The 12798-nt window shown below is 39.3% G+C and overlaps 1 protein-coding gene across 3 annotated transcripts in view; it reads left to right on the top strand.

The window, feature by feature from the left end:
• SBF2 (SET binding factor 2) overlaps positions 1-12798 on the top strand; it is a 595592-nt gene that overhangs the window by 420078 nt on the left and 162716 nt on the right. The gene's annotated exons all lie outside the window — the stretch shown is intronic.

Below are 12798 nucleotides of genomic sequence, written 5' to 3' on the forward strand. Positions count from 1 at the left end.
ACCTCCAAGTCATCCTCTGCCTGGGTCCCTCTCCTCCTCCACATCCTCGTCCAAGATTTCCTCCTCCTGGTTCGGTCCACTCTCAACTGGCACATGAGTCACCAAAGTATCCACAGTGGTCTTCACAGTGGAGGTGGGGTCACCGCCGAGTATCATGTCCAGCTCTTTGTAGAAGCGCCAGCTTGTGGGCACAGCACCAGAGTGGCGGTTTGCCTCCCGCACCTTGTGGTAGGCGTTCTGCAGCTCCTTCACTTTGACTCTGCACTGCAATGTGTCCTGGTCATGGCCCCTTTCTGTCATGCATCGTGAAATCTGTCCATATATATCATAATTCTTACGGCTGGAGCGCAGCTGGGACTGGACAGCCTCCTCTCCCCAAATGCTGATGAGGTCCAGCAGCTCAGCATTGCTTCAAGTGGGGGATCGCCTGGTGCATGGAGCAGGCATGGGCACCTGGAAAGATGTGCTGAGACCACTGCAAGAATCACCGAGCAAACTGGAAGGGGACTTTCAAAATTCCAAAAGAATGTATGGGGTAGGGATGACCGTTGATCACCTGACATCAGGGCAGTAGAGTTCAAACCGATGACCAGAGAGGCAAGAACAGGCATTGTCGGACACCTCCCGGAGGCCAGTTGCAGTGCTATAATCGACCACGGTGTATACACTGGCACTGCAGCACTGTAGCCCCAGTGCAGAAAGCTGTACATCTCTTGTCAGGGTGGTCCTTTTTAAAGCGCTACAACTGCACAGTTTCTGTGCACTAAGTGGCTTGGCAGTGTGTACACCTCAGGAGTTACAGCACAGAAAGCTGCTTTACTGCGCAGAAACTTGCCTGTGTAGACAACTAGGGCCGTTGATAAATGGATCCTTGAGTCCAGTCAGGCTAAGCGCAGGGCAAGACCTGATGGAGTGAAAACTGGGTGTAAACTGCCTTTCCTCTTCCTCAATCCTAAGCCTAGCGGGGGTCTGCTTTGGCCCCAATGTAACTAAAATCAGACTAAAGAGCTGCTGTAATGACACCAGCATAGGGACCATTCTGCTACCTCCTGCCTGAAGGGGGCCAGAAGCAAGTGACACAGAGCTTGTCGTGCCAGCTTTACCCCACCCAAAGATTTTCCTTTACTAAAGAAAACTCCAGCTGCCCTACTTGGGCAGCTTTATATTACCCCAAAAGCAATAAAAAGATATATTTGTCATTACTGTGAGCTGATTTTCAGTGGCACTCACACTGCCCAGGTCCTGGCCACCGGTCCGGGGGCTCTGCATTTTAATTTAATTTTAAATGAAGTTTCTTAAAAATTTTAAAAACCTCATTTACTTTACATACAAAAATAGTTTCATTATATATTATAGACCTATAGAAAGAGACCTTCTAAAAACATTAAAATGTATTACTTGCATGTGAAACCTTAAATTGGAGTGAGTAAATGAAGACTAGGCACACCACTTCTGAATGATTGCCAACCCCTGCTTTAGTACATCTGGCATGTAAATATCTTGCGACACCAGCTCCAATAGTGCCATGCGAACGCCTGTTCTCACTTTCAGGTAACATCGTAAGCAAGAAGCAGGCAGCATCATCTCCTGCAAATTGTAACCTGTTTGTCTGAGCAATTAGCTGAAGTAGGACTGAGTGGATTTGTAGGCTCTAAAGCTTTATGTTTTATTTTTTAATGCAGTTTTTTTGTACATAATTCGACATTTGTAAGTTCAACTTTCATGATAAAGAGATTGCACTATGGTACTTGAATTAGGTGATTTGTTTTGTTTTTTACAGTGCAAATATTTGTAATAAAAAATATAAAGTGAGCACTGTACACTTTGTATTGTGTTGTAATTAAAATCAATATATTAAAAAATGTAGAAAACATCCAAAAATATTTAAATAAATGGTATTCTGTTATTGTTTAACAGCACGTTTAATTGCGGTTAATTTTTTTAATTGCTTGACAGCCCTAATTTCAAGGTCTGAAACTCCAGATTGAAATTTTCAAAGATTCTGAGCCAGGAGTTTAATGTATAGTATATTGAATAAACATGTTAAATCATGACGCCTCATTGAAATCAATGTAATTGCAGGATTGAGGCCTGAATCTTCTGCTAAAGTATATTGCTTTCTCCTTGACCCAGCTATAGTATCTATTGTACAAGAAACAGTTGAGACATTTGAATGACCACATATTCTTTCTCTGAATTCATGTTGAACCTGAATTCTGCTTGCTTGATGTCTTCCAGGGAAAAATACCTTAGCAAAGTCCCTCTTAAAAGGCACTACTGTTGCTACTTTTTTGCTTTTCCTATCTCTGCTGCTGAAAGAGATACTGTTGAATCCATATCTTCAGCTGCTCATGAGTCCACACAGCCAGGGAAAAATAAAAACAAAACAAAAAAAGCCACCCGGTTTCCTTTGTATCAAAAAGTGAAAAATAAGTGTTAAATTACAGGATACTGAGGATGTATGAGTACAAAAATGGACCGTAGATCAAAAGAGCTCATAATAAATATGTGCAAAGGGCTGGTGAGATATCTGCTATGAGATGCATGACATACCCAGGGTAATGAGTTGATGTGTCACCTTGCCTGCTAACCTGGGGTACCCTTTGCAATACTTCACTGCTCTAGCCTTCAGTCTGGACTGCTCACAAACAGCCTCAAGCATGCAAATCACTCCCAGCTATGGCTGTGTGTATGCTGCAGCCAGCCACACCTTGGCTCTTACCAGCCTTAGTTATATTGCAAGGTGACCCCCACATACCGCAGTCCTAGATTTCCCCCCAGAAATGCATGTCCTGTACTGTCCAGCCCTTTCCTGGACAATACAAATTATATAAAGTGTGTTGTTACTTTAATAGACATAATATGCACTTAACTTGCCACCCCAAATAGAATTTCCCAGGCACTTCAGTTCAAACACACTGGATTAGATAAAACAGTAAAATAAGTTTATTAACTATGAAGAGAGATTTTAAGTGAGTACACATAATGAGGCATAAAAGTCAGAAATGGTTACAAGAAAAATAAAGATAAAATGCAACTGGTGCCTAGCTTAACAAACTACATTAATTTCAAAGCAAAGTTTTCTCACCGCATGCTTTCAGCAGTCTCATTGACCAAACTTCTTAAGTCAGGATCCGATCCCCAGTTCAATGGCTGCTTCCTTTGTCCCTTCTGGTGTGATGAATGTATGGGGCAGAGAGACAGGAGGGTGCGTTAGGGTGTCTTCCCCCCCCCCATTTTTTTTTGGTAGTCTTGTCCCCCCTTCGAGAAACATTTCCAGCTAGAAGCAAGGCGACAAGCAGTCTGTGTGGAAGGGAACTCCATGCTGTTTCTTTGCTAAGCTATAGATTTTTTGCCTCTGCTCCCTTTCCTGCCAAAAAATGGCCACTTAGCAGGTAATGGTCCATCAGCCTTGTTTACACCAGGCTGAAGCGTCAGTTTGTTCTTTGTCTCTGAGGAACCAGTTTGGCCAGTCCCCAGACTTCTCTGGAAAACATACTTTTAGACACGATCTCAGCTTATGTTTATAATTTCACATATAATGCTGCTATGTGCATTTTTTCATGATATAATTGATCACCAAACTGAGTTTTTAAATGACATCTCACAAAGGTGTACTTTGTACAAATATTATTATAATAGTGTATAAGGTGTGGACACAGGTATGTTCTTTCACAGGGTGCAAATAGTGAAAAGGTGTGGGGGGGGATGGATGGAATATATGTAAAGAGTACAACAGGGTGAGCTATAGGGATAATAGTTGTGGAACTCCAAAAGAGGCAATTTGTAATAATCAGAGGTCACAGTGGAACATTGCTTATCTTCAATAGTTTGTGGCACCTATATTCTTTATATAATAATCTGAATTATTTCAGTAATTGGCCATAAATGAACAGAAACTAAGAGGGAAAGCATAGGAGAATTTAACAAAAATGTCTTCACACAGTGGTAGTACTTAGAGCTGTATTAGTAGCTTAGACTGAATATATCCACAAATAAAGTATACAAGTACTTTCAAAAGAAAATACATTACAGGATACAAATATGTGGAATTGTACGTGATGGATGGTCATACTTTGGGTTGGTATGTATCTTAATAGGACCAAACTAATAAAATTATTTCTAAAAAGTATGTCTAATTCATGTGGTATATTAAATTGCCTGGTAGCAATAATGTGATTAGCACAAACATACTAGACTCACTAAAACTTTAACATCTGTGCACAAGAACAGTCTTAACTTTGAATTTCCTTCCTTTTTTTTGGCCTCAGTCCACCCCTTAATATTGCTGTTAGCATAGTGTTTTGTGTGTATACGTACAAACATCTCTTATTGAAAGTATAGGGCTTCTTGGATCATTGACAGAGTAGACTGTAACTGCTCTGTAAGTGTTTTTATCATTCATTGTGTCATTGTGGTGGTAGCCAAACATTCCTTTTAACTCTCTGTACTATAGATTTTTGGCCATTTTGATGAAAAGCAGACGTGCATTAGAATAGTCATGACTGTAAATAAAATAACTTGGGTTCAGAAACCATGTCATGTTGCTCTGCAGTTACTCTCTATCTTATCCATTAAAGAACTGAGATGGCTGATAAAAAGGAAAAGCAAAATATAAGATCTTTGTGGCTATGGGGACCAAAAAACTATTTTAAGAATAGTGCAAAGGTATGTGAAACTAATAATGTCTATTTTTACAAAACTCTTGTCATCATATATATAGAATATAAAAAAAAGGCAAACCAGTTGAATACTGTGTATGTCATTCTACTGAATTCACTGTATATTATAGTATGCTGCAGTATTGATACACTGTAATGTATCTAGTGAATGAACCATTGTGACTGCTTATGCAGCCTTTACCCCAGATTCCCACCTTTCAGGATCTGGGTACCAGCAGCTGGGAAGTGTAATTCCCAGCTTGGATAGCCATACACATGCAGCTCAGCTCAACCTAGTGCCTGAAGATAGCAGTGTTGCTGCAGCAGCTTGGACTAGCTGTCCAGTATGTAACCAGGGGCTTAGGCAGATTGTGCTCAGGTGGCTAGCCAATGCCACTGCCCATGTAGCCACGGTTAGATTGCTAATTTTAGGGCATTAGTTTGATCTTTGCAACTTCCCATCTCTTATGTAGACACATCCTGAAAGGGAAGACAAGAAACACCTACCTTTGTTTCACCTCAGGCCCCACGCTCTGAACTCTTTGCATATTTGCCTGCAAATCCTGCCCTCTTGTGCAGCACAACCACACTAGGTCAGCTGCTTGGGGATACTTTTCTGCTATGAAGGTAAAGGCAGGGGTTGGTCCTATGATAATTGACTGACTGGCCAGTATGCCAAAAGAATCGTGCCTTATAGCAGCATGGATTGTTGTTTTTTTGGATAGGAAATTTATAATGTTGACTCTGTGTTTTGAATGTTTTATTTCATTCAGGGAGTTTGCATGAAAGATGTAGTAGGATGGCCACAAGAATATAAAGTATTTTATTAATCTTTCACATGCTGTCATCTCTAAAACGGCAACAAAGAGCCCAGAAACAGTTGCTTAGTCATTTGGTTGCTATAACATTTGGTTAACCTTTGGTTCAAACCACTGAAATCTTGGCAACATAGTCTTTGAAGATAATAAAGTGTGATGTTGAGATAAATACTATAAACAATTCAGCCAAGTTCTGGGTTTTGTCAACTTTTTGTGTGAACCTGTACAAAGCCATAAAGGTAGACAAATTTTTAAGGTGATGAGCCAAGAATAACTTTGATTAGAATGGCAGACTTATATTTAGCCCTTTCAAGGAAAGAATGCAGTGCAAGAGGCGTATGACTTTTTATAACAAATTGTAGAAAATAAGGGTGTAAACAGCCCCCTACTTGAAAATCTGCGTATGTTGTGAAAATTTCATAGAACTCTTGGCATCAGTTTTTGTTATTACAGCCCAGATTTAGAGTTCTATGAATCGGTTGCTAGGATGCATGGGGAAAACACTTTGTACACCATATTGATGATTGATTTGGTAGTATTGTCAGCCTTATCCGCAATCCTTATCACAGTGGTAGGTTCTTAAATGTAGCTAATACAACAAAATATTAGAGCGAAACTTGATTTACTACTTCTGTATCCCTTCTTGGTACCTGTAACACACAATAGCTCAAGAACCTAATTCCTGATTTTTCTGTACTCAACAGTTAGTTATTGATTTTTATCTGAACACCAGTGTCTTAGGTGCAGTAACTCTAGCACAGAATGGTGTTTCTGACTATACGTTTAACAAGACTGCAAACTGAAATAGCTTCCTCTCTGGCTTCTTTAGTCTTTAGAAAAGGAACAACGCATGCTGAAGGAGCTAATGGTAGCCTCCCCCTTCCTCCCTACCTCCCCTGCCCCATTGGGCTTATTCCTCTGAGGTGCTGAGCAGCCTCCATACCCATTGTTTTCAGTGGTAGATGAGACACTCAGTGAACTGGGCCCACTCTGGCCTACCAAAATAAGTTGCATAGAACCAACTTTCAGTCACAATATCCAGATGTATGGATGAAGGGAAGTTGGTATTATAGAAAGTTAATTAGAAAATGGCTAGGTAAGCAGTTTTCTTAATGGCTGGATGGCCTTTTTAATGATGTCACAACCATTGTCCAACAGAGCCTGCAACATTATCACTGGGGATGGGGGAGAGGAAAATCCTAAATTCATCCATTAAAAAGGTTATGAAAAGTCGAGAGGGAATAGTTAGTATCTTTCCCTGACTTTTTCCAGTGTGTAATACTTATCACAATGGTTTAGGTTCATTAAGACAACAAAAATATAAAAATGTCAGCAAAACAATGACAGTACTTTTCCCCATACAAAATCCTTCAAGAAAAAGAAGAGAAACCCTCCTTATTCAACCTACCTTCTCCAGAAAGATGTGTGTAAATAAATAAGTCATGCAGCATGCCCTGTAGGTCAGTAAATTTTGTTTCTTTTGGTCCAACTGAGGAATCCAGTTCCAGAGATGATGGCCTGGCACAGCAGATGCTGTGTGTGCCGCCCTCTCCCCCCCCCCCCTTACAAATTCTGAGGACAGTTACCTTGAATAGCCTGACTTCAGCTGTCAAGACAAAGTACGGAGAGAAAGAGAGACTATGAAATCATTTCATAATCCCCACTACCTTCTGACTATTACCTCAACTTCCTGTAGCCTTCTCCATCTACCTTCTCTGTGGCTCTTTTAAGTGTGTCCTCTTAAATTAAGACCCTAACCTGAGATGCCTAAATTAAATCCCCATGTACCGTATTATGATAAAGTTACACTTAAATTCAGCCCTGTTGAGTGCTATGACCAGGCTTCGGGGGAAACAGTGTTTTTTTCTTTGAAATCCAGCTGTCAGGGGCACTCTGGTTCTTTGGGAATATAATCAGATAAATACATTTTGACTGCTGATTACTGTTTATTTACAAACAGCACTGGAAATCCCAGCATTTACAGTCCTCAGGTTTGCACACAGTGAGCTGTCCAAGTCTAGCCACAACAGTCATCAGGAGAAAATTGTTAGTGTCTCTCTTTTAGTGACCCAGAGGAGATGCTTAATGAAGTATTGGAATAAACAAATTTTCCCCTCTGAAGAGATTAGATTAAAAGTCACTCTAGGTACTTGCTTGCAAAAATTAATTTACAAAATGTAAAAGTTCCCCAGGAGCTTTGATTAAAATATTGGTTGATTATCTAGACATGAGTTAAATTAATTTATAAACCCTGCCAGATTGACACTAGTGTGTAGCCTTTTGATCTCAGAAAAGGCTGCGGTCACTGTATTCCAATTATGAAGCATACCCGTGGTTTAATTTATAACCTGTTATGTTTGTCTGACGTGTAGATATGACTTAATTTGTGAATTTAAATTTTAATTAAGATATTTTTAAAAGTACAAGTTTACTTAAATGAACATAACATAAGAACATAAGAATGGCCTTACCGGGTCAGTATCTGTCTACCGACAGTGGCCAGTATCTAGCCCAGTATCTGTCTACCGACAGTGGCCAATGCCAGGTGCCCCAGAGGGAGTGAACATAACAGGCAATGATCAAGTAATCTCTCTCCTGCCATCCATCTCCATCCTCTGACGAACAGAGGCTAGGGACACCATTCTTACCCATCCTGGCTAATAGCCATTTATGGACTTAGCCACCATGAATTTATCCAGTCCCCTTTTAAACATTGTTATAGTCCTAGCCTTCACAACCTCCTCAGGTAAGGAGTTCCACAAGTTGACTGTGCGCTCCGTGAAGAAGAACTTCCTTTTATTTGTTTTAAACCGGCTGCCTATTAATTTCATTTGGTGACCCCTAGTTCTTGTATTATGGGAATAAGTAAATAACTTTTCCTTATCCACTTTCTCCACATCACTCATGATTTTATATACCTCTATCATATCCCCCCTTAGTCTTCTCTTTTCCAAGCTGAAGAGTCCTAGCCTCTTTAATCTTTCCTCGTATGGGACCCTCTCCAAACCCCTAATCATTTTAGTTGCCCTTTTCTGAACCTTTTCTAGTGCTAGAATATCTTTTTTGAGGTGAGGAGACCACATCTGTACACAGTATTCAAGATGTGGGCATACCATGGATTTATATAAGTGCAATAATATATTCTCAGTCTTATTTTCTATCCCCTTTTTAATGATTCCTAACATCCTGTTTGCTTTTTTGACTGCCTCTGCACACTGCGTGGACATCTTCAGAGAACTATCCACTATGATTCCAAGATCTTTTTCCTGACTCGTTGTAGCTAAATTAGCCCCCATCATGTTGTATGTATAGTTGGGGTTATTTTTTCCAATGTGCATTACTTTACATTTATCCACATTAAATTTCATTTGCCATTTTGTTGCCCAATCACTTAGTTTTGTGAGATCTTTTTGAAGTTCTTCACAATCTGCTTTGGTCTTATGTATTGTGGGCTGCCAAGTAATCTGTTCTGCTAATAGTAAATGACCATTTTGATAATTAATCAAAAACATTTTTTAGCTGTTAGAACTTAGGCAGAACAATTACCGGTAATTGCTTTTTAATTATAAGGAGGAAAATATATGTCAGGCTTAAAGTCAAAATTGTGAGGCCACAACTCAAAAATCAGGCAATTTACAGTTCTCAGGCAAAATTCAAGCCAAATTGTAGCTCTATTGACTTCATTGAAATGAGGCCCATTGTGTTTACATAATTTATTCAAAGGTAAATTGTTTCCATAAAATACATATAAAGAAGGATATTGTTATTAATGGATAATTGTGTAGTGTTACTGCCATTTGAGAATACAAGCAGCTGAAATTCTAACCACAGGGGTTCAGTTTAAAAGCAACAGGCTGAAACTTTAGTAACATAAACACAAATTGTTACCCAGGCTCTTCATTCTTAATGTAGCAGACTTTGACTCTGTGCCTAATCATGACAGATGACCCTGCATCCCCACTTTTTATCCATTTAGCCTCAATGCCATTCGGAGTCAGTGATCCTGTAAAGAAAATGAGGTACGCAAATGGGTATGCCTTATGTCTGTGACCAATTATAAGATCCGCAATCTCATTTTTGGGAAAAGGGGCTTAGACAACCGCTCTCACTGCAAGGAACTGCTCCAGGAAAATTTCAATAATAAAAGGACTGTATAACTAACCACTCTGTAACCAAGATGTGAATTCCATCTACTGTCTTGTCAAACATCTAAAATTAAAGTCAGTTTGGGGCAAACATGAAATCAATATGCCATCAGAACTGACTCACTTAAAATCAACCCTGCCAAACATACTGGGTGATTCTTGAAGTATGATCCAGAGTGAAAGAACGCCATTGAAGCTTATTCAGCATCCTGTAGATGAAGAATTCCTTCCTGACTCCAAATATGGTGACTGGATCATGCATGTGAGGGAGGATTAGCCATACTAAACCATATGAGATATTTTGATTATCACTTGTATCAAAAGTCAGACTTACCAACAACTCACCTGGCTTTTGTCAAATATGAGGCCACATGGAAGTGATGCAACAAGGTGGAGAGCATTGGCGAGATATTTGTACTTTTAGCGGATATGCTTTTCCACAAAGACACCTGAGAGAAGGTCATTCCTGTGAACTGGCAGAGTTTGAATCTGCTGTTGACACCCACCACAATTATGCAAAAACCCACAAGTCACTCTGAAAATTTGGTGCTATCTGATGGGATCATGTTAATTATGATCTTCAGATACACCGATGAATAGTGCCAGTTTCAGTATGTGACAATAATAGTTGACTTATTTTCTGTTTAATTCAGGTTAAATCAACTCTGTTTTTGTCTGTTTTGTCTGTTTAGTTTCCTTGACATATTGGAGACTTTCAGGTTCAGTTACTGATTTTCAATTTTAATTAAATTCAAAGCTTCTGTGTGTATTTTCAAAGCTTAAGACAAGGGTTTGGGAAACTTACAGAAAACATGACTGGAACATTTGAGATGAGTATGCAACCTTTTTTGAAGTAATAAAAAGCTAAGTACTTTAACAGAAAGTAGTCTTGGATTGTCTGATGTGTAGAAAGAAGCTGTTAGTGTTAGTGGTAACACATGGAAATCCTCACCTTACTGGCCAAGTTGTAGCTTTGATGGCGCCAGGAGCAGCAGAGACATCTTCTGGGCCATAGGTGGGGTTTGAGATCTTAACTGGGAACAACTGTGCTCCTCTCCCATTTTTTCCCTTTTGTCCCCCTTGTTGCTTCTCTCTTCACACTTCCTTCCTCCTGCTTAGAGTATGGGAAGGGAAACAGGGGTTTGGGGAGGGCATATGCTCCAAACTGGTGATCAGACTGGCCCCCAGCACCACCAGATATCCAACTTCTTCGTTAAGGGTGAGGCTGAAACAGGGAACCCACACTGTCTATACCTCTCCCGGAATTCTTCTTCTTTTTTTTTTTTTTCTGGGCCATGACTAAGTTGTGATTTTTCAAATACTTTTATCATGACAGACAACCAGCTTAACTGAGCATCATTGCAAAATTCAGTTGAGTCTCTGTCCATGTTAGGAAAATTAGCATTTGTTGTATAAGTCATATCTAGAAACTGTCATTTCTGAAATTTCTTACTATTACTGAGAATTGGAACACAGAGTGCTTGCTTAATTATGGATAAATATTTCTTCATTTACCTCTTTAGTGAGTTTCTCCAAATGCTACAGGATTTTTATATACTATTCAAAGAGAATTTTGGTATTGCAAAGTACAGCTCATTTCTATTGTCATCCAGTGTGGTGTTGTACAGTTTGCTTTTCCTCTTGCTTCAGTGGTCTTTGGTATACTAGTAAGTTGCCAAGCATTAGGTTTACCGAACAAACTTAGTTTCCTTTTACACTATTTGCAAATGTGCCTGGTTGAAGTGAGCACATAGTGGTTTAGTTATGCGATAACACTAGTACACTTAAGGAAGAAAATAGAGAAATAGAAGTTATCTGTTGTAGTAGTATAAGTAAACAAATCCCTATCCTATTAGTGCAGCCAATAAAACGAAACCATTATCAACAGTAATAAAACTAAAAACAGACAAATAGTTTATCTTTCTGCTCAGCTCATTGAAGATCATTGAGGATGCATGTACTACATTCAGAAAGAAGCCAGTTTCTAGGGATTTGTCAGAGAAATCCAGTGTGGTGTTAAAGCCATGCTAGGTTTTGGCTGACACCTAGCAAAGATGTATATGATCTGATTCACCTTGTCATTAATTGTCTCTTTTAAAGTCAATTAGTGACTTTTTAGGAATGCTTCTTGAAAATTTGTTTCTGGGTGATGTATTGTGTAGTAGTGCCAATGACTTTAGGAAAAAAAAGTTAAGACCTGTATGTTAAAGTAATATACAGTAATTTGCCAAGTTCCGTGCAAACATTTTTGAGTTAGCAACTACCTATGTATAATTGGAAAGATGAATTTCTGTAATATAGTCCATCTCTCAATGCATATGGTCTCCCAATAAGAGCTTTGGCCTTTATCAGCCTGATGGGATAGGAAAAGGAATATTCAAAATAAGATCACTATTTCAAGATTGAAAATACATGCCCTTGACTATATTAGTGGAAAAAGAAAATGTGAACAGGTCACAACGTGGAAAATATTTGCAGCAACGGAATAAATACAGGTTTCAGAGTAGCAGCCGTGTTAGTCTGTATTCGCAAAAAGAACAGGAGTACTTGTGGCACCTTAGAGACTAACAAATTTATTTGAGCGTAAGCTTTCGTGGGCTACAGCCCACTTCATCGGATGCATGCAGTGGAAAATACAGTAGGAATATATATATATACACACACACACACACACACACACACGCACAGAGAACATGAAACAATGGGTGTTTCCATACACACTCTAATGAGAGTGATCAGTTAGGTGAGCTAATACCAGCAGGAGAGGGGAAAAAACTTTTTGTAGTGGTAATCAAAATGGTCCATTTGCAGCAGTTGACAAGAAGGTGTGAGGAATAGTACGGGGGGGGGGAAATAAACATGGGGAAATAGTTTTACTTTGTGTAGTGACCCATCCACTCCCAGTTTTTATTCAAGCCTAATTTAATGGTGTCCATTTTGCAAATTAATTCCAATTCAGAAGTCTCTCATTGGAGTCTGTTTTTTGAAGTTTTTTTGTTGTAATATTGTGACTTTTAGGTCTGTAATCAAGTGACAAGGGAGGCTGAAGTGTTCTCTGACTAGTTTTTGAATGTTATAATTCCTGACGTCTGATTTGTGTCCATTTATTCTTTTACATAGAGACTGTCCGGTTTGGCCAATGTACGTGGCAGAGGTACATTGCTGACACATGAT

The sequence above is a fragment of the Mauremys mutica genome, chromosome 4, assembly GCF_020497125.1.
Source record: "Mauremys mutica isolate MM-2020 ecotype Southern chromosome 4, ASM2049712v1, whole genome shotgun sequence".
Lineage (NCBI taxonomy): Eukaryota > Metazoa > Chordata > Testudines > Geoemydidae > Mauremys > Mauremys mutica.